Genomic DNA, 23,164 nt, shown 5'->3' with positions numbered 1-23,164 from the left:
GCAGGATACAAAATCAATGTACAGAAATCAGTTGCATTCTTATACACTAACAATGAAGCAACAGAAAGACAAATAAAGAAACTGATCCCATTCACAATTGCACCAAGAAGCATAAAATACCTAGGAATAAATCTAACCAAAGATGTAAAGGATCTGTATGCTGAAAACTATAGAAAGCTTATGAAGGAAATTCAAGAAGATTTAAAGAAATGGAAAGACATTCCCTGCTCATAGATTGGAAAAATAAATATTGTCAAAATGTCAATACTACCCAAAGCTATCTACACTTTCAATGCAATCCCAATCAAAATTGCACCAGCATTCTTCTCGAAACTAGAACAAGCAATCCTAAAATTCATATGGAACCACAAAAGGCCCCGAATAGCCAAAGGAATTTTGAAGAAGAAGACCAAAGCAGGAGGCATCACAATCCCAGACTTTAGCCTCTACTACAAAGCTGTCATCATCAAGACAGCATGGTATTGGCACAAAAACAGACACATAGACCAATGGAATAGAATAGAAACCCCAGAACTAGACCCACAAACGTATGGCCAACTCATCTTTGACAAAGCAGGAAAGAACATCCAATGGAAAAAAGACAGTCTCTTTAACAAATGGTGCTGGGAGAACTGGACAGCAACATGCAGAAGGTTGAAACTAGACCACTTTCTCACACCATTCACAAAAATAAACTCAAAATGGATAAAGGACCTGAATGTGAGACAGGAAACCATCAAAACCTTAGAGGAGAAAGCAGGAAAAGACCTCTCTGACCTCAGCCGTAGCAATCTCTTACTTGACACATCCCCAAAGGCAAGGGAATTAAAAGCAAAAGTGAATTACTGGGACCTTATGAAGATAAAAAGCTTCTGCACAGCAAAGGAAACAACCAACAAAACTAAAAGGCAACCAATGGAATGGGAAAAGATATTCGCAAATGACATATCGGACAAAGGGCTAGTATCCAAAATCTATAAAGAGCTCACAAAACTCCACACCCGAAAAACAAATAACCCAGTGAAGAAATGGGCAGAAAACATGAATAGACACTTCTCTAAAGAAGACATCCGGATGGCCAACAGGCACATGAAAAGATGTTCAGCGTCGCTCCTTATCAGGGAAATACAAATCAAAACCACACTCAGGTATCACCTCACGCCAGTCAGAGTGGCCAAAATGAACAAATCAGGAGACTATAGATGCTGGAGAGGATGTGGAGAAACGGGAACCCTCTTGCACTGTTGGTGGGAATGCAAATTGGTGCAGCCGCTCTGGAAAGCAGTGTGGAGGTTCCTCAGAAAATTAAAAATAGACCTACCCTATGACCCAGCAATAGCACTGCTAGGAATTTATCCAAGGGATACAGGAGTACTGATGCATAGGGCCACTTGTACCCCAATGTTCATAGCAGCACTCTCAACAATAGCCAAATTATGGAAAGAGCCTAAATGTCCATCAACTGATGAATGGATAAAGAAATTGTGGTTTATATACACAATGGAATATTACGTGGCAATGAGAAAAAATGATATATGGCCTTTTGTAGCAAAGTGGATGGAACTGGAGAGTGTGATGCTAAGTGAAATAAGCCATACAGAGAAAGACAGATACCATATGGTTTCACTCTTATGTGGATCCTGAGAAACTTAACAGGAACCCATGGGGGAGGGGAAGGAAAAAAAAAAAAAAGAGGTTAGAGTGGGAGAGAGCCAAAGCATAAGAGACTTTTAAAAACTGAGAACAAACTGAGGGTTGATGGGGGGTGGGAGGGAGGAGAGGGTGGGTGATGGGTATTGAGGAGGGCACCTTTTGGGATGAGCACTGGGTGTTGTATGGAAACCAATTTGTCAATAAATTTCATAAAAAAAAAGAATTTAATTTAAATAAATAAGTTTAAGTATTTCACTGTATTGTCTGTATTTTTATGATAAGTAACATGTTATAGTCAGAAAACAATTTTTAAACAAAGAAAGTTTGATCGGTCGCATCAAATCCTGTAGAGAGTTGAAGGAGGGAGGTCATTGGTCTTGGTATCTAGAGGGTCATTGATGGCAATTTAGTACAATAGCAATAGTTGAAGCTACTTTAAGAAATATTACAAAATATTTCATTTATAAAAAATATTTAAATAAATAGAACATTATCAAAATGGTTCAAAAAAAACAAATTGGCTCTATTAAACTTTTTTTTTTTGTTTCTGCCATTTACCATTTACAAGAGCTCTGTTGAAAATACCACAATAAAAATAAAAATATAAAAAAATAGATACTTTTCAGCATAATTGAATTATATGAAGTAATACCAAGTTTGCCATCCTCACTGAAGCATATGATCCATTCCCCATGCCTACTGACAAAAATCTCATAAATCCTATACTATCTTATCTGATAGATGCTACTTTTAATCCAACTGCATCAGAATCAACAGTGGTTAAACTGTTTAGTTAGGTTAAATTAGCCTAATTTAATGCTGCATTTCAATGTCTTGTGTTAAACTTAAACACAAAATGGAAACCAGATTTGAAAATTTCCTAGGCAGACAAAACCATTTAAGCAACATATGCAAAACTAAGTCTAGCTTATTTCACAGACATAAGCAAAACTTAAGTTATTTCTTGTAAATGCCTCTGAATATCATACAAGAAACTTAAGTTATCTTCCTAAAATGGTATGCGATAATTACTTTTAATCAATTCCCTGCCATTTGGAAATTCCCATTGGAAAGTTAAACAGTTTCCTCAATTTTGATGTTATAAGCCACCCCGTAACATCATGCCCCTGAGATTCCTGTCAGTTTTGAATTGAAAGCTCTTAGTTCATGAACTGTTCTTACATGCACAATAAACTCTTCCTAAATACTATTTTATTGATCTGGTAGTTCTAATCTTGCTACTTCTGGATTTTTGACATTTGCAAATCATGGTTGCAGGAATCAATGGCTATGACAAATTCGTGACAAATCACAGAATTACATTTTGATCTAACATACCCATCATTACCTACTCCCTTCTCTTTCTTTATAATAATCTTAAAAGAAAACAGGACTTAGAACCAATTTTGTTTCAAATAATACTCTCTCAATAAAAGCAATCAAATAATTAATAATTATTAATATGCTAGAAGCCTATTTGAGCACAAAATAATTAAATTAGCCTCATTCTCTGTGCATGGAATAAAGGTTAGGTTGGACCACATAAAAGAGCAAAACTTCGTACAAACTAGGAGTAGGAGAGCATAAGAATTCATGGATCACAAAACGCATGAAGTGGCAAAAAGCATCCCCCACAAAGTTCAAACCAGAGAAACAGATCAAGGTCTTTTTGTTATGGAAACATGGGAAATTAACCGTCCACTCCCCCCCCCCCACCCCACAATACAACAAATCAATGGCTTATCAACTTAAAATCCAAATTATAGAAATAAAAACAAATGAACCCTATCTTTCTAGTTTCTGATAAATGGCAGAGTAGCTTGATGGGGCTAATGTTCCATGGATAACAATCTGAAAATGAGGGTATAATAGTTTTTTTTTAATAAGGTATTTAAAGGTGTTAAAGAATAACCAAAAGGAAAGCATGAAGAAGCTAGAGGAAACTTGACAACTGAAAGATGAGAACTGCCTTGGTGAAATTGAGGCATTTGGAGAGAGCATTCTTAAATCCAACTGGCCTGAGTGGCAGAAAGTTGCAGTTCACTCTATAATGGAGGACAAAAAATGGGACTAAAGAAACTAGAAAATTAAGGAGAGAAACGCAGAAGGAAGGGAGACACAAAAAAGAGGACCCACAAACTATGCATATAAACTCTGCCGAAATCCTCGACTTATTGTTTTGTTTTTTTTAATGTTGATTTATTTTTGAGAGAGAGAGAGAGAGACATAATCACAGAGTGTGAGTCGGGAGGGGCAGAGAAAGAGGGAGACACAGAATCCAAAGCAGGCTCCAGGTTCTGAGCTGTCAGCACAGAGCACCATGTGGGGCTCGAACCCATAAACCATGAGATTATGACCTGAGCCAAAGTCGGACCCTCAACCAACTGAGGCTCCCAGGCACCCCTTGATGTACCGTTAAACTATAAATGCATGGGGATATCCTTATGGTGCATGTCATAGATTATTTGCAAGTATATTTCTTGTAGTAATTTACTAATTATCTCCTATATTATTGATTGCTTTATTAATTGCACTGTGGTTAAAGAACATACTGTTGACATTGATAATTCATTTCTCAAATTGTAAGAGTGTTCTATGGCTTAACATATGGCTAGTTTTTGATTAACATTTTCTAGTTTTTTAAAAATAATGTATATTTTTACAGTTTTTTGGTACATTACTAAGTATGAATTAAGCCACTTATGCTTATCTTGTTCTTTTAGTCTTCTATATCATTATTAATCATTTTTGTTTGTTTTGTTTACTGAAAGACTGGATATAGCTGTGATAAAAGGTATGTATAGCTCTCTTATTTCTGTCAAATTGTCTTTATATATTTTAAGCTATATTCATAGGTATGTATATTTGAGGTAGTCTTATCTTATTGTTTAATTACATATTTAATCATCTTGAGCTTTCCTTTATTTCTTACCAGAAATTTAATCATTGAGCTTTCTTTTAATTCTTACCGTGTGCATTAAAGATGCATTTTTAATATGAAGGTTGTGATATTTTGACATTTTTTAAGTTAATGTTTACATGTTACATATTTTTAAATCCTCTCCTTTCAATTTTCCCCTAACTTTCAATTTTAATGTATTTTGGGGTAAGATGGATGCTTTAGTTTATTCCTCAGTTCAACCATATTGGTTTTTAATATTTTTTCTGTCATTGGGTATATGTTTTTCTTTCTTTCCCCCAAGTTTTTATTTACATTTCAGTTAGTTAAACATACACTGCAATATTGGTTTCAGTGTGGAAGGGTCCCCTCCCTAAGGAAAGATTAAAAAAAAAAAAAACAAACCTCAAAGCAATCTTGCTATTCACATACTTGACAATATCCCTCATGACCTGGTAACATGAGACCACTTAGTCAGACTGAATGTTTGTGTGTGTTACCATATATGGGAGACAAAGAAGTAAAAAAAAATATATATACAAAAAAACTACACCACATGGAGTTCATGGTGTTCCGACCTCAGTTGTTGCGGTAGGAACCCAAATGAGCAGTGCCAGCAGGAATAAAGTTGCTTCCGGGAAAGAAAAGTCTCGGTGTCATGACTCTTTGTATGAGAATCCTGCTACATTAGGAATAGAATTTAGTGATTCATCAGGTACATATAACACCCAAGGCTCATCACAAGTGTCCTCCTTAGTACCCATCACCCATCCAGCCCATCTCCCACCTCTCTCCCTCCATTAACCCTCAATTTGTTCTCTATTGTTAAGACTCTCTTATGGTATGTTTGCCTCTCTCTCTTTTCCCCTCTCTCCCGGTGTTCATATGTTTTGTTTCTTAAATCCCATATATTGTTTCTTAATTTTATTACTTAGCTTTTGATATTAATTAAATTGCTGTTATATAAATATGAATCTTCCTTCTTACTATTTGTTTTCTTTTTTTAAGTTTATTTATTTTGAGAGAGAGAGAGAGTATGAGCAGGGAAGGGGCAGATAGAGGGAGAGAGAGAGAGAGAGAGAGAGAGAGAGAGAGAGAGAGAGAGAGAAAACCAAGCAGACTCCACACTGTTAGCACAGAGCCTGACCTGGGGCCCAGACTCACAAACCTGGAGATCTTGATCTGAGCTAAATTCAAGAGTCTGACACTTAACCCACTGAGCTACCCAGGCGCCCCAGCTACAGAACATTCTAAATCCCTTTGTTTCCTCCTGATATCTACTACTGATTTATGGTCATGTATTTGCCACTGGGATTTGCCAAGATGTCCTGTCTAATATGACAAGCGCTGCCTGGACTCCATTTTTTTTTATCATGCCGTCCCCACACTAACCTGCACAAACTTTCGAAAGTTCTAATTAATTACTCAGTCTTCCAGTCACATCTCCAAGTATCACTGGGTACCACTAGGAGAAAGCAACACCCAAAATCAGTTCACCTCACAAAGCTTTCTGCTTTCTTAGACATTTGCCCTGCATTCTTCAAGAATCTACAGTTCTTGTTTCCTTCACATCAGGAGCTCTTCCTGAATGTCCATATACCCACAGAAATTCTATGGATGGGCTCTAGAGATTGGATGACCTGGGTATAAAGGGGTTTAACAATCTTCATATTCAATGCTTAGATTCTTCATGCAAAACTGGCTTTATCAGAAATAGATGAGGAAGCCCACAATTCTGGGTTTCCATTTTATTGCCAAATACATTTTCATGATTTCTGAGTTGCAGGGCTCTTGGCAACAGAGCTGAAGAAGAAACAGCTTCACTCTGTTTGCCATGACACCATACCTTAAAATGCCGGCTTGCTTGTTTTCTCCTTTTTTTTTTTAAATAGAAAAGCTATGTTGAGGTAAATTGATCCTCCTCAGGCTTTGCCTTCGCATGGCTAAGGAGTGTTTTTTCTCTTCATTAAAAAAACCCAGCCTGACCCAAGACCATTGCTGGTGCTTGAGTGAGGTGGACAGCATAATAGTCAATTTTAAGTCATTTGTTAGGTGACATTTGCATTTTGATTCCTGTGCACCAGAATATGTCAGGAAAGTGTGTTTATGCATGAATAAGTTAAAAAGGGAAGTCCTCATGGAGTAAGAGTCATAGGAAGGATATTTCTCCTTTCTGGCTATGAAAAGCACTGGCAGAAATATGCTCGGCAAAAGATAATCAGGGAGAATATTCCGTGCTAAGTAATAAGACTTATAAATAGTTGAACCATTGAATATAACAAATTTCAGACAATTGAAAATCATAGGCTCTTTTCATTAAGCAAAAAGACTGACTCTGTTAACATAACGCACGTTGCAGAGAAAGAGATTATCTAGAGCACTCATACACATGTATTGGGGAAAAAAAGGGGGAAGAAGGGAGAAGTCAATTTTCTATGCCAGCCTCTGTTTCTCTAAGCATAACCCACGGGTTTCAGAATTTAAGATTCTACTTGTCAACTTTCTCCCAAAGACAGCAAAGGAAAGGATGATACTATACAGTCAGAATTTTGTCCCTTCTGTGGCATTCTGTCCTCCTGGAATGAAATCTATGTAATAAAACACAGGACACATGTCATTCTCTTCTCACCAAAATAAATATTCTGCACCTACTGTTTTGAATATAATATGTACCAGTTTTCTGTCAGGCATTCCAGCTATGCTCCATTCCTGCTGATAGCCTCATAGCCCTCAAAAATTTTTAACACTCTTAAAAAAGCAGTTGCTCCAGGTTGTACTTCTTTTTGTTTGAACAGTGGATTATGAGAGTCTAGATGCTTCTTTTACAGGCATGGAACTTTACCTGAAATCCCTTCACTTGCTTAGCAAAATATAATTGTCAGTGGCTGCTGAAAGGGAAAATAATTCAGTACCTGGGGACAAAGCCTGAGGTAAGAAAGTCTGAGTCCTAGACTCTTAGTTCAGTAGTTTTAGCAACAATAGAAAAAATCTAAATTATATTCTTTATGCTCTATATTCTATTTTTAAAAATTCCAATATACTGGGGTGATGAGCAGAGGATCTGCTAAAGAACAGAAATGTAGGAAGAGAAGGAAGGAGAGGAGGAGGTAAATGAGAAAGAACAGTGACAAGAGACCCATATTTAACGTCTGCTTTTTACAAGGTATGGCACTAAGTTCCAAGTGCTAAGTTATGCATGATGACTTTCAAAATTCATAACTTCATTCATATACACTTTGAATTGTAAGGATTATTGTGGATTATTGTGAGGACTAATATTATCACCATTTTCCAGATGAGAAGCCTGTGGTTTAGAAAGGATATATGACTTGTCCAATGTTGTAGTTAGAAGAAGATTCAAAGCCAGATTTGACTGCAGAGTTATGTCTTCCCTCTTCTTTGAGAAATGCTAAGCCAAGAGGTTCATCTAATTTGGGTTCCGGTGAAAATCTACACGTATTTTATAAAATTAATTTTGTAGTAGATATAATAAGAAACTTGATGCTAATCCCTCCAGGTCAGAAATCAGGAGGGACAAATCACAGGGGGAGCCAAAAATAAATTTATTTGGAAAACAGGCTAGTCATTGCCACCATGGAGAAGCCTCTGCAGAGCAAACCAGAGCAAATCAGGAAGCAGATTAACAAAGTACACATTTAAGTTAATCATTTTCTTCCAAATATATTGCAGTCACTTTAACAAGTAAAGCTAAACTGAACACTTCAGTAAAAAGAAGGAATAAAGAGAACTGAATATATATGGCACAATCATCCATTTTAAACAAAAAGAAACCTCAAGACCGATGATGTAAACTGCTTCCTTTGTTCGCAAAGAGTCCTACCCAGAGGGTGTAACTAGCATTACTTCCAAAGGCTATTCTGGCCTACAAAACACCATTAGAAAAAAGACATTTTTACTTTTTCTGGCAGGGGGGAAGGGGAGAAGCATCTTAAGAGGGTCTTAGAGATGTTATCACATTATGACTTCTCCATTCTTCTGTCGTAACATCTGGATTTGGGAATCAGTCAATCCACTAACTTTAGGCAGGGAATGGGAGAACAGAAGACCAACTTTCTCCCTAAGAATAAATAAGTCTTGCCTGTCAGATGAAAATAAAGATCCTTCAACCAGCAAAGAGAGAAATAATGCTCCAAACCTCAAAAAAAATTATTTTTCTCTTTCTCCTTAGGAACAATATTCTTTTCACCTACTTCTGCCAGACCTTGCCTTTCCCAAGAGTCTCTTTTGTCTGGTTTTTTCTCTCTCAGGACACCCTTTATCAGCTCCAGCTGTCCAAGGTAAGTTTTTTTCTCTCCTTCACAAAGAGTTTTCAGAAGAAAGAAACTTTAATTACAACCCTTTAGAGAGTCAACTGAGTTATTTAGAATTGTTGTCTGGATCTTCTAATTTTATCCAACCTTGCCTTGGGGGCTAGTGAATGGTAGTGGAAAACACACGTGCTTTTAAACAAATCAATCTTTATAAAAATATCTACTGTGCCAGTAAAAAGCTGGTGGTCATGGGTGAGTCATATCACCTACTTTCACTTAAAAAAAAATTGAGAACATAATTACTGTGATAGAGAGCTCTTGGAAGGGATAGAGACATTAGCCAGGATGCATCTAGCATGATCTCGGCTAATTTTTGGAGACACTTATGAAACCTTTGGAAAGAAAGAAACTTTGATACTTAGGGTATTAGGCAGGAGTTTAGACACTGGGCGGGGTGGGGGGAAGAAGTGAGGGGTAAGAAAAATATGTTGGTCTTTACAAGAAGAAAATACAGCAAGCTGTGATGAAAATGAGATCAATTGAGGGGTCAGAGAATGTGGATGATTGAGGGAAGCTATTTAGGCCCTCTCCCCTTTTACCCAAAAAGCCCCGTTATCAAATTCCTCAAACTACACATCAGCCTTCTCTCCCTCTCTTGTTACTTCAGCCCCTCAGAAAAATCCTGAGGCAGAGGTTAAACACGAAGTCATTAGGGACAGGAAAGGACCTCCACTTTGGCTCCTAAGACTCTGCTTTTCCCCCAACAGCCTTGAGCAAGCCACATCATATTTTATTTTATGATACCCATGGCATAGTATCTACTGAAGGAGGACCTTAGCATTTGTTTCCTGCACTTGGAAAAGAAGGGTGGAGTTAGAAGGATTGGGGTGTCCCAATATCACTCAACCACCTGTAACATAGATTCTGGCCATTATCAGTGTCAGGTGGGACTCCTCTGACAGGTAGCCTGCATCCTTTGACTAAATACTCTTTGTGATAGGAAGATACATCATTCCATTACGTTTCATTCATATTTTTTGAGGGAAGCATGCATTTAAGACAGATCATCACAAAATGATGATAATAAAAGTGGTACTAGTGATAAAAGTGATAATATTAATAATTTTAATAGTAACAAAACAAATTATCACTGCTAAGTAACAACTAGGTGACATCTTTGGGATGATGACGTTAAAAGCATTTTTTAATTTAATTTTTATAAAAAAAGGATGCAGGTTTTGTTATTATTTTACTGATGAGAATATGACCAAGGCTTATATTAATTAAATGTAATGCCCAGACTCACGCAATTACTTAAATTCCTTAGTGGCCTAGCTGAGGCTCCAGAAAGGGGGCAATTTCTTCAGTACAGTACCAACAGGCTGGGCAGAGACAGGATTTATGGAACTAACACCCTAAACACTGAAACAGTGCCAAGGGGCAGGGGCTATGCTGACCTTGAGAAAAGGCAGGGGCCATGTTCTTAATGGACTCAGGTATTTTGTTTGATTGTGTACTGGTGTGTGTATTTCCTATAATTTGGACACCATGCAGCCACAACAGTCTGGAAATATAGGTATCATAAGTTCCAAGTTTACTGATGAACTACTTGAAACACGGAGAAATGAAATAATCTCTTCAAGATCATTCCATTATAAGCATAAGAAATGAAATGCAAATTAAGTACAGGTCTCCTGGTGTTTCTCCATATTTCATTCCTTCTATGGTTGATGGTAAGTTTATTTTGTAAAAGATGAATTCATTTCAAAATATTTTAGGGGTGCCTGGGTGGCTCAGTTGGTTGGGCATGGGACCCTTGATTTCAGCTCAGGTCACGATCCCAGCGTCCTGGGATTGATCCCCGTTCAGGCTCCAGGCTCAGTGTGGAGATTCTCATTTGCTCTCCCTCTGTCCCTCTCCCCCACTTGCACACACACACACACATGCACACACACTCTCTCTCTCTCTCTAAAATCAATAAAAATAAAAATAATAAGGTAAAATAAATTCTTAAAGTATTTTAAATTACTTGAGAACATGTATATACGAATCAATCTTCTTGGTATATTTTATTCCATTTAGCTGTTAGTTGGTAATAGCCAACCAAAGTTGTGGATCTGGAAGTACTTGTGTGTTTATTAGATGAACACAGTATTAGATTGACAAAGTTGTCATAGACCCTTAGGTGAAAATTTGAGAGGCTTCCGCAGTCACACTTGGGACTGTGGCAGTGTAGTGGTGTGCTGATGGATGCTCACCCAGTGGATCTCTGGAAGGGTGGAAGCCCTAACTGGTAGTGTATATCAGTTTTCATGGTGTAAATACTCTCACCATGGCCAAGTTCAAGCTATCAACATGTCACTAACAGGAGTCAGGAAGAAATGTATACAAGGCACTGACGAGCTATTGCAAGCCAGTCCAGCAAACCACTGAAGGTCATGCCATAAAAGGCATACTTTAAGCTGAACATAACAGAGGTAATGAAGTGAAATGTTACTACCTGGTAGTCCACACCAAGCAAATATGGCTACAAAAGAAAAAAGCCAAAATTTATCTGGTGGGTATCTTGACATAGGACAGTATTGACTTTATGCTATAATCAATGTAGTTCAGATTTTGAACTTCCAACCTCTGTTTGTTCCTTCCATGGCTACATTTCTAAGATATTTTACAATGTCCTTCTCTATAAAATTCAAGAAATGGTACCAGTGCTAAATTGGACTTCTTCCCGAAAGGTGAGTCACATTCATCAAAAATGACGGGCTATATTGAGCAGGCAAACTTATTCCTTTCTTTCATTGCCCCAATAAATCATGCATTTATGGAAAAGGACTTTAAGGACACCCTAATAATTTCACTTCCACAACTCCTAATATCAAATCTTCAACATTGAAGGTGTTAAGAGGAAACCCTGTGATAAATAACATCTGCAAAGCAAGGAATGGTTTCTAAACCACCCACAAGAACACTTGATCAAGGCAGGTATTACTGGACTTCAGACAAATTGCTCTGACTCCACTGAGGAGCCTAATAATTTTGGATTGTTGAGCCATCATGGGAGAAAAATGTAATTGGTCTGGAAATTAGTTTTAGCGACATCATTTTGAGATTATCTTCAACATATTTATTAGGCTCAGTCTTATGTAAGGCCTTATAGGTGACATGAGGGAAATAAAAAGAAAACATTTATGTTGATTTGACAACACTTTCACACACACAAAAATAACAGAACATACGTATTAGAACGTAACCTTGAGTTATGCCAGGAAAAATATATCCTAGGAGCTCGAGGAGTACACAGAAAGATAGGATTTTAATTACTAACGTAATCTGAAGAAGATTTGTAAAGATGCCAGGATGCAAGTCTGAGTTTGAAGTTGTATCAAACACAGAGATGAGAAATCATCCCCAGGAAATTTGGGAAGGAGAAAGAGGTTTGATGATCGCATCAGGAACACACATCAAGTGGATTGGTTAAATTCATTCACATGTTATAAATTTACCATAGATCATTCCAGTTATGGTTTGGAGTGTACATAGTATGAAGACTTCATAGAAGGTGATAGGCAAGAAAAGCTATCTACTCAGATTGCTAAACTATGCCAAACAATATGCTCCACACCCTCACCAACAAAGAGTATTTCCACTCTATTTATAGCCTCGCTTGTCCTATGTAATAGTAGTTTTAATTTGAAATTCCTAGATGACTAACATGATTGAATATATTTTCAAATATTTATTTCCATGTGAATATCCTCTTTTGTGAAGTTCCTATTCAATTCCTTTAGTTATCTTTTTTCTAATCAAGTTTCCTTTTCTTTACTAATTATAGGAAAATTTTTTTATATATATACTATGTAGATCAATTTTTTGTCAGTCACGGACACTGCAAATGTCCCACTCTATGGCTGGCCATTTCACTTCTCTGGAAGGTATATTGTATATTGACAAACACAACCTCTTAATTTCCACAGAATGTTGGTCAATTTTTTTTTTTACAATTAGAGTTTTTTTTGGTGTAATCTTTGTCATCTTTGTATTCTTTGTATACCCCACTGTAATGAAGATATTCTTTATCATCTGAAAGATTTTTTACATTAAAATCTAAAATCCCCCTGAGATTGGTTACCATTAAAGTGGGAGTGGATTAAAATCTTTTTATTTTTTGATATCCAACTGACAAAGTGCAATACGGTCCTTTTTTTTTTTCATCCTTCCGTTGTGCCACTTTCACTGTAAATCAAGTATCTATACTGAGTTTGTCTCTTTCTTCTTTTAAGTTTATTTATTTGAGACAGAGAGAGTGAGAGGGAATCCCAAGCACGCTCCATGCTATCAGCACAAAGCCCGATGCAGGGCTCAAACTCACGCACCACTAGATCATTACCAGAGTGGAAAACAAGAGTCAGACGCTTAACTGACTGAGCCACCCAGGCACCCCTATCTGAATCTGTTTCTAAAGCCTATGTTGTTCTCTAGGCTGATTTGACTAACCTTGCACCAACAACACTCTTATTTTAATTACAGTAGCTTTGAAATAAGTCTTGATAACTAGGACTTGTGGTCTTATTTCAGCCATTTTCTTCAAGATTGCATTGGCTATTCTTGGCCCTTACAAGGTTTATATTATATTTTACAATCAGCTTTTAAGTGTCAACAAAAGAATTCCACAAGAATTGGTATTTTTCTTCCTTGGGATTTCAGTAAATCTATAGATGAATTTGGGGATAATTGGTTATTTATATCCTAAGTCTTCTATTCTATGAATATTTCTTCATTTTTTTAAGATTATATCAACTTTCCCTCAATAATATCATGTGATTCATTTGGTATAGCTTTATCTCTTCTTTGTTACATTTTTTCTAGGTATTTGAATGATTTTATCAGTTCAAATATATTGGGGATTTAAATACTAAAGGCATTTAAAATCCTTGAAGGAAGTGTAGGGCGATATCTTTATAACTAATGGTCTAGAATGATTTCTTGTATGTGACAAAAATCACAAAATAAAAATTAAACATGGAAAACATTACAATATTAAAAGAAATACTATTTATAAAAATGCCAAAAATGGAGAAAAACATATTGAAATTCAAATAGTCAGAAGATATTGACAGTATGCATAACCAAAAATGGAAAAAAAATTATATGTCTAATTAAGAAAGAACAAATATCTAATGTTTAAATTGCCTAAATTCATGGAACAAGCACTTAGCAAAAGAAAAAATACAAATGACCTACACACATATGACAAGCTTAGTAATGATTAGTAATTATTACTTCTCACTAATAATCATTCAAAAGCAAATTACAGCCAAATTAGCTAAAATCTAATCACTTGTTTATCGAAATATAAAATGTCTGACAAAGCTGAGTAGTGGTGAAGAGATATAGCAGGGCAACATTCACACCCTAAAGAAGAGGGTAGTAAATAATTGATAGATTAGTTTGTAAAACAATTCACATTGTGTTTTAAAGCTAAATAAAATCCAGCAATTATACTCTCAGGCATATGAATTAGCATATTGATTTTTGTTTATTCTTAAAATTGAGGGTTGTGACATATTAGGTTGTGCAATTATTTTGGTGGGTCATATACAGAAGCTCTGAAAATGAAATAGAATAGAGGAGAAAAGATCAATATTCACCTAAGGATAAGGGCTTCAGTCATACACGTATTTGCTGCAAGAGGCAATCCACCATGGGTCTTGGTGGCCCTGCACATTCCTACTTGGTATGTCAAGAATTCAGAGCTCTGTCCACTCTTTGTCCAGGCCACGACTCAGGGTGGTATTTGCAGTGAATCGCCTTGGGGGATGAGGTAATGTCTCCTCCCCAGACAACGTGCAGGCTTACTACATAAGCGGAAGATCACCCAAGCTCAGTGTTTCTCTCTCGTAACACAGCCCACTGCATGTTCAGGCATCCATCACGGACCCTTTGTGTCACACCTGTGGGACTTTGAGGTATGGGGAATTGATGCCAGAAAACGTGAAGCTCTGGCTACTGCTCTTGCCATGAGTAATGAGGTCCTTTGTCTCTGACCTGAGAGTTTTGTGTCTCCTGCCAGTATCCATGAAATAATAGCAGGCCAGTTTGTTAGCTTGCAAGTAAGATGATATTCCACACTCTGCACGGTTCTCCCTAATGTTTTCCTGGCCACAATGTGAAACTTTTCTAGCTGCGCATCACTGTCAGAAGAGTTTGAAAGCCATTTCACCAACCAAGAAATATGTAGAAAACATTTATAGTAGTTGTATTTGGAATAGCCAAAATAAAACAAAACAGAAGCTGAAACAACACAAAAGTTAATCATCAGGATGGTGGATAAATCGATACTAGGATAGCCATTTAAAGAAATATAGAGAGAGCAGTGAAAATAAACAATCCTCAGCAACATGCAAATGGGTCATAGAAACAATGTGGGTCAAATAGGGTCAATTACAGATGACTACCAGCAATATGACAACATTTTGATGATTTTTTAAAATAAAGATAATTAAGCAGTATATTAAGACTACATACATGTGTGGTAAAAATCATTATTTTATTTCTTTCAATTAGAAAGAAAAAATTATAAACATAACATTCAGGACAGTGGTTTTAGTCCTGGAAAAACAGTCTGGCTCATGTGATTAGCATAAGCACATGAGTAGCTTCAATGAAGAATGTATGCACAGGAGTTCATTAATAGCTCATAATGTAAAAATATAAAACATATATTAATTTCATGTGCAAAATATTAGTTGGTAATTTTTTTAAAATCACTTAAATTCCAAAATAATGTAATGCAGAGGTGGAAGAGGAGAATGGGCAAACTATGCAGACTGACAATACCAAAAACTATTTGTTTCAATCTTTAATATAATTGCCACCAATGGAGAGTAAAATAATTTAATTTCAAACTGCATTAGTTTTTACTGCTTGGAGCACAGACTAAAGATGTTCCTTAAGTAACCAGTTTTATATTAAGTTCCATTTTATTTTATATAAATGGAAAATTGAAAATGCCAGTAAATTCAGATTTAGGGCTGAATATTTTATTTGTAATTTGGGTGGAACAGCCCACCCATACCACTTTTCTGTGTTAAAAAGAAGCTCAAGGAGTATTATACCCATAGCTTAAGAAATCCAAACATGAGAATATAGAGAAAATGTTTGAGAAGCTTGAAGTTAAATGGATCCCTCTCTATATGCACCATGCTGAGCGAAACATAAAATTAAATTAAATTCACAAACAGAGAAACATTCCAGGTTTCAAATGTTGCTAGTTCCCTCAGCTCCAACTCTACAAATAGAAATTTAAAAAATTACATTGAGCTATGAAGGCATGAGTCCTCCTGATGATAAAGCAAAATTTTCAAATATAGAATCATATGACCAGTGAAGTACTTAAAGGGGGATGGGGAAAGGGAAAAAATCGTAAAAATCATTTCTAAAGCATGAACATGCATTTTTTTATAGAGTACCAATTATTCTTCCTTTCGTAAAAAATGAACAAATAAATAAAAGCAATATAAGGTAAATGATTTTGTGCTGGTTTGACCATGCCAACATATAGGATTTATTTCTGTTTGTATATACGGTACAAATGTAGTCTTATTAAATCTGTGGCTTCTAGTCTCATGATTACTTCTTCACAATTTATTCCATATGCCCTACGGCATTTGTAACCCTTACGCCATTAAAAACCCTTTATTTTTCTGGCTTCTCAATGATCCCATTACTTTCAGGGGAACCCGAGCCCATTTGGTTTGCAGGAATGTCACCTCAGCAAAACGTCTCTCAACAGAGATGTCTGCCTGGTCCAGAAAGCTGTAGGGCCGTGGGCTGGGTTCCTGAATCTTTGGGGTCAGCAGGAACCTGCCTTGTCAATGCTCAAGTCCTTCCCTGAGCCTCCATTTTCTACATTTGGCCATTCTCTCTTGCTGTGGAGGGAGAAGCAAACCATAGTTACTTTAGAGCCAGCAGTTAGACTCAGGGTTTCAGGAATTTACTTCCCCCTTAAAAAATAAAAGCAACGTACCCCCAGAAATGTATAAAAACTCTGTTTAAGAGGAAATAATATGGAGTCAGTGTGAATGAGCTACAGTCCTAAATTGATGCTGGGTTTGGCTCCAATCTGCTGAGGAAATTTAAGGCTTCACAAGGCCTGGACATGGTGTAGCAGAAATAGAACAAAAGCCAGAAGAGCGGGATTCCAGATGGTAATGTTGAAATAGCTCTGAAGAGAAAAGTCCATCATCTCTGAACTTGCTTGAATCCTCTGACTAATACGAGCATCACTCAAATGCTTAAGCATGTGATTTCTACAGAAGGAAGTAGTGTATGACAGTAAGTAGTGCCACAGCAGACAGAAACACTTCCTACCTCTCATGTGTTAATAACGTTTATGACACAAAATGCTTCCAGTTCACGTACAGGGTTTGGTGATGAGACGGTAGGTCCGGGGCAGCCTGTGTTCCTCGAATTCTGCCCAACACTCCTGCCTATGAACAGTATCGCCTGGATTTCTCTACTTAAATTTCTTTTAATTTTAATTCCTTCCAGAAGGTAGTAACCAAAGTAGGTCATACTAAACACTGTCTTATATCCCTGTGATCTTCTGTGTGGTCTCACCTTTCTACCATCTGAGCGTGTCTCTGCAGGATGGCCGAATATGCCACCCCAAAGTATGTCGCTTTGGCACATTATTTTGAGACGCTGGCACTTGAAAAACAGCCAAAGTAAGGAGAGGCCTTCTCTGAATTACCCTTCTCTACCTAAACACAGACCCTGCAAGAGGAACTCAATTGTCTAAATCTGCCCCAGGAGCTTCATCTTCTGAGGAAGATTGACTCATGACAGAAGGAAAGATGCCACACAGAACACGCTGTCACAAACTGTCATACCTCCCAATCTGTTTTTCCAAGGGCATCAAAAACTACCTGCTCTTCATCTTTCCCCCAAGTCACTTCCTCTCTTTTAGAAAGTCTACCCCCCTCCTTCTCTTTCCCTATCAATATAGTGTTTAATCCTGAATTCTATACCAACTCCAGGAGTTACTCATTTTCCCTGAGTTTCTTCCATGTATATAGGAGATATTTATATTAGTAAATTCTATTTGCTTTTCTCTTGTTAATCTGTTTTTTTATTATAGGAATCTCACCTAAGAACTCAGAATAAGAGAAAATTACCTTTCCTCTCCTTCATCACTATCACCCCCACTTTCCCAAACACTTGCCAGCCTCTGTGACATCATCCTGTGTCGCCTCATCACTGCCCCTCAATGTTAACGTGCCCCTCCGTCCTCCTCATTGAAAGAGCACATGTTAAGAGAGTTTTGGACTGAACGAGGCTGAAGCTCCAATACAACCATTTATCGGCTACGGTATAACCCAGGGTCAGATAGTGAATGTCTCTGAGACTTAATCTCCTCCTCAGTAAAATACTTGCCTCAGTCTCTGGCTGTAAAGCCTGGCTGAGCTGATACCGGGAACAGCATCAGCTAGTGACCGGCACAGAGTACGAACTTAATTCTCGGCACTGATGAAGGTGAAAATGAAAAGGAGGTAAAGGATGGTAAGATCGATAATTAGAATAAGCATTATTGTATAATCCAATGAATTTAATGGTCTCTCAATATCATACTGCTTTATATCAGGCATAAGAACATCCAGAATATGATCTAGGAAAATGAAAAGATACACAAGCACAAGACTTGAAGATAAGAGCTGACAATCAGGAAAGAACTTTCAAGGACTTTTTCTAACCATAATGGTTCTTCTAAAGAAAAAATCATCTCAAGAGATGAAACTACACATGTACTAACGTGAAGCTGTAGAAACACTGCCTTTATGATTCGTATTAGAAACATTTTACTTACTATCACACATGCTTTTGATAAAACGTGCCAGTAAAGTTGAGAGAATTAAGTCATTCATTTTTTAATACTGCCTGTATTTTAATAGAAGTCAAAGTACGCTCATAATTTTATTTTATCACCTCTCGGGATTGCAAAATATTTTCTCTTTTAGATTTTGAAGAATCAGTATTCAAAGCTTCTCATCTTTACATAGAACATTTAAGGAATGTAAGTGTTTGTTTTATCCCTTTTCGGGCAGAAATGTGTGTTTGGGGAACTTAGAGGATACAGAATGTACCTTTTCTTTTAGTTTTAAATTGTCCTAAAAAAATCAGGGAGGCCATGAAAAATAAGTAAAAATTGAAAAGCGTGGAAGTCAGTAGGGGAGCATTTTATGGAAGAAATCGGTCAAGCAAACGTACATAGACCAAAAGCTTGGAGTATTGGCTTAGAAAAGGAACATTTGATTGAGTGCAGTAGAAGTCAACTAAGTGGCTTGTCTGAAAAGGGAAAACTTAGTGGAAGAGTATCTGGACACCACATCAAAGCCATTGCCAGCAGTGTACCTGGATTTCACCAGAACCTGGAACAAGAACAAAAACCTCAATGGGAAGACAAGCACTTACTCTTTCCTCTGCTTCTGTTTAAGGGAAAATGAGTGCTCGTCTCTGACTCTCCCTGTGTTGTCTTTTAATTTTCTCCCTTTGCATACACATATGAGTTTGCTCTTCTACTTATTCCATTATGACCATCTCAAAATGGCACCTCCAATCATCTTTTACCTTGAGTTCCTGTCACTATCCAACAAGACTGCCCCAGTTTAGGAGAAATACTAGAATTGACTCAGTTTCAACCATAATTTATTCAATCATCTCTGACTTCAGGGAAGGATAATGAGGTGGATAGGTCTACAAGGCCCCACTGCTGTGAGATGTGCAATGTACAATACAGGGTATTGTATTTTTTACAAAGGTAAAGATACACACGTGTAAATTCAATTTGTCTAAAGGGAAATATTTCTAAAGGAGAATATTGATATTAATCAGGTTACATTCATTAAACAATATCGGATGATATAACCAGGAAACCTTAATATCTCAGTCACACACCCAAATAGAAATATGCTTCTGATTCATGTAAATTCTATCATTTAATGGGATAGATGTGCCAGAGTTGTAGAGAGTTTATCTGCTTCACACATTTAACCAGACTGTCTGATAGATGTTCTGCCATCTTTAATACAAGGCTTCCAAGAGTGTCCTGGGTTGACATCCAGCCAACATAGAGGAGAAGATCATGGAGAATCATGTGTTGGAGATTGTCATGGACTAGTCCTGAGTGGGAGGCACATTACTATGGTTAAATTTCCATTTATTGGTACTCAGTTATATGTATACATCTTACTTTAAAGATGTCTGGAAAATACAGCATAGAGTCCAGGAAAAAAAAATATTTGGGGCTTTGATTACCAGTATAAAGGGGTTGGATATCATTCTTTTGTCAATGTGGAGTTATTGAATATTTTTGAGTTAATAAGGTAAATTTGAACAGTAGTTAAAGTGATGTAATTTGACTTCTATGTATCAAATATATTAGAAGTGGAGGACTAGTGATTTAATTTCTAAAAATCAGGGAAACATGTTGAAATGAAGGGTTTTTAAGAAAGTAACTTCAACAAATCATGGAACATAATAAGACAAAGACCAATGTCTTCCTTTTCTTCCTTTCAAAAACTATTTATTGGGGTGCCTGGCTGGCTTAGTTGGTACAGTAGGTGACTCTTGATTTCAGGGTTATGAGTATAAGCCCCATGTTGGGCACAAAGCTTACTTAAAAGCAAGTATTTGCTGAGTATTTACCCTGTGGCAGAGAATAAGAGATATACTAGGAATGCAGTGGTTTACTTTTCATGCAGTTACAAACAGCTGTAGTCTAGTGGGATGGGGCTGATATAATTTATTGAATTACTAATTCAGTACCAAACTAAATTGTGATCAATATTGTGAAAAGGATAGAAATCTATGAATGAGTGTAACAAACTAGGAAAGGGCTCTCAGAGTAAGTGAAGTTTAAATTATGTGCATGTGCATGTGTGTGTGTGCATGCATCTTTACATGACTCAGAAGAATCATGTGATGTTGCAGATTAGGAATTCAGGGAAAAAAAGGAGTTTACCCAAGAAAAGTATATCTGATGGATATGATGATAAGTTCAAATATGGAGTTACTAATTTTGAGGATGTTAGCTAATATCCAAGAACATATCTCTATTAGTTAGTTACAAATGAGGAAATGATGGTAGGTATTCAAAGAAAGTCATATTTATATGTGCAGACAACTTTGGTGTAATACCAATGATTTGGGTGCCAATTTTGACAGGCTCTACGCCTCACTTGGATCCTGTACAAGGATATTTCTTATAAAGTATTATAATTCATGTCTGTTTTTGCTTTCAAAAATGTATGTTTCTTTTTCTTAATTTAGGTCTGATGCTGCATCATGATTAAATGTTTAGGTAGTTGAAGTTCCCTCTGGATTATTAGTTCCTTGGGAATGTACATATTTATTCATCCTTCTCTTCCCATGCTTTGTAAAGAACCCAAAACAGAGCAGGTGCTCAATAAATATTTGATGAATTGGAGAGAATAAAGAAATGAATGATGAATGGGTACTGCGTATGCAGAGATGCACAAGGTTTATGGAGCAGAGAAAACCGAAGAAGGTACCAAATCTTGGAGGCATGAGAAAGCCTCCATGACGTACAGAAAATGCAAAGTGTGGGTGCAGAAAGGTGATGGGGACAAACCAGGACAGATGAATTAGGGCCATATTATGCAAATCCTCTATGGCCTAATAGAGCAATTTAGGATTTATTCTGGAGGATATAAGAAGTCATCATAAGGTTTCAAAATGTGAGTAGCTAAAGAAAAAGATGGAATGTAAGAGTTGAGGACAATTAGTGATTGAGGGAACAAAAAGCTATTTTCACATTTCAGATTAAGAATAGTGATGCTGAACTAAAGCATGTTCTGTACCTCTGTATGCAAACAAAATTACAGTTTCTAGAAGATTCTTTAAAAAACAGAATCTAATAAAGCTGAGGAAATGACTCCAAAAGGCAAAATTACTAATCCTGTTCCTGTGATTAATATGGTGGTCTTTCTTCACATACCTGTGAAACTTTGCAGATAAATTCAGAAAGTATGATTTTAAAAATTTACATATGGTTATATGAGGCAGGAAGAGGCACCATCAAGTTTTGAAAGGAAATCTTATAGGAGATTTTCCAGAGAACTGTGATCAGACTACCCCATTCAGATGTGGTGCTACAGAGTACTGGGTCCCATAGTGGCAACTTTATCCGATGATAACAAGTCAAGATCACAAAAGCAGCCAATACAAAAAAAAAAAAATGGGTGTGCTGTGTTCCAATAAAACATTATTTCCAAAAACTGCTGGTGGGCCAAATTTGGCTTACAAGTCATAGTTTGCCAACCCCTGATCTGGTACCTGATTATTGTAAGAACAATGTGTGAGCAAGGTAGGTCAACATCACAAGGCATAATAAAATTTTTACTAAAGCTATCTCAGAATTCTACTGCATAACATGCCATGCTATTACTAGTAGATTATTATCTGGAGCAAGGGGGAAACATGTCAAGGTGGCACAGCAGTTTTCTTTGCAAATGAGACACACATTGAAAATTATTTTTTGATGTTCATAAGGTCAGTAGCCCTCGGAGCCTGATGTTAGGAATCTTAGGGACCTGATATTACTGGAAAATGAGTCCCCTTAAATTACACTAATCTGAAATATCCACTTCAAAGATCAGTGATTTATTAGAGTATCGGGCTGTCTTCATCGGATCAGGCTGCTATCACAAGATACCAATGAATGGATGGTATAAACAACAGAAATTTATTATTCACAGTTCAGGACACTGAGAAGTCCAAGACCAAGGTGCCGGCTGACTTTGCTCCTACGGAAGACCCTGTTCCTGGTCCGCACATGGTCATCTTCTCCTTGTAGCTTCACATGGCGAGGAGAGAGAGAGAGGAAGCAAGCCCTCTCTTGTCTCGTCTTATAAAGATGCTCATCTTATCGTGAGGGCCCCACCCTAACAACCTAATCACTTCTCAAAGTCTCCATCTCTAAATACCAACACATTGGTGATTAAGGGTTCGACATATGAATTTGCAGGGTACATAAACCCAATAGCATAGGTCAAAATAAACTTGGCAACTGAAGTCAAGTCATTGAAAAGTCTTTATAGTTATCTTCTCAGTCACCAGGTCACTTTTAACAGCTCCCTCCCCATGCCAAACTAGGATAGTGTATTGACCATTTAACCCTTTGATGACTGAAGAAATGTTTTATGCCTTTACCTCCTGACTCCATTCTTCCTCTCATACCATGTCCATTGCTTCCTTTCACCCACATGCCACCCCGCTACCAAGACCCTTGATTCTGAAACCTCAAATGGCATTTAAGTTTCAC

The 23,164-nt window shown here is 37.0% G+C and overlaps 1 long non-coding RNA gene across 1 annotated transcript; it reads left to right on the top strand.

Moving 5' to 3' along the window:
• The first annotated feature begins 18,189 nt into the window (after window positions 1–18,189).
• On the top strand, window positions 18,190–22,727 carry LOC125169103 (uncharacterized). Its single transcript, XR_007153451.1, has 2 exons — window positions 18,190–18,384; window positions 22,599–22,727. It is a non-coding gene; the product is annotated as an uncharacterized LOC125169103 (long non-coding RNA).
• Window positions 22,728–23,164: the final 437 nt, after the last annotated feature.

This window comes from Prionailurus viverrinus, chromosome B3 (assembly GCF_022837055.1).
Source record: "Prionailurus viverrinus isolate Anna chromosome B3, UM_Priviv_1.0, whole genome shotgun sequence".
Taxonomy (NCBI): domain Eukaryota; kingdom Metazoa; phylum Chordata; class Mammalia; order Carnivora; family Felidae; genus Prionailurus; species Prionailurus viverrinus.
Note: the sequence above shows the minus strand (reverse complement) of the source record. Positions and strands in the feature narration are given on the sequence as shown.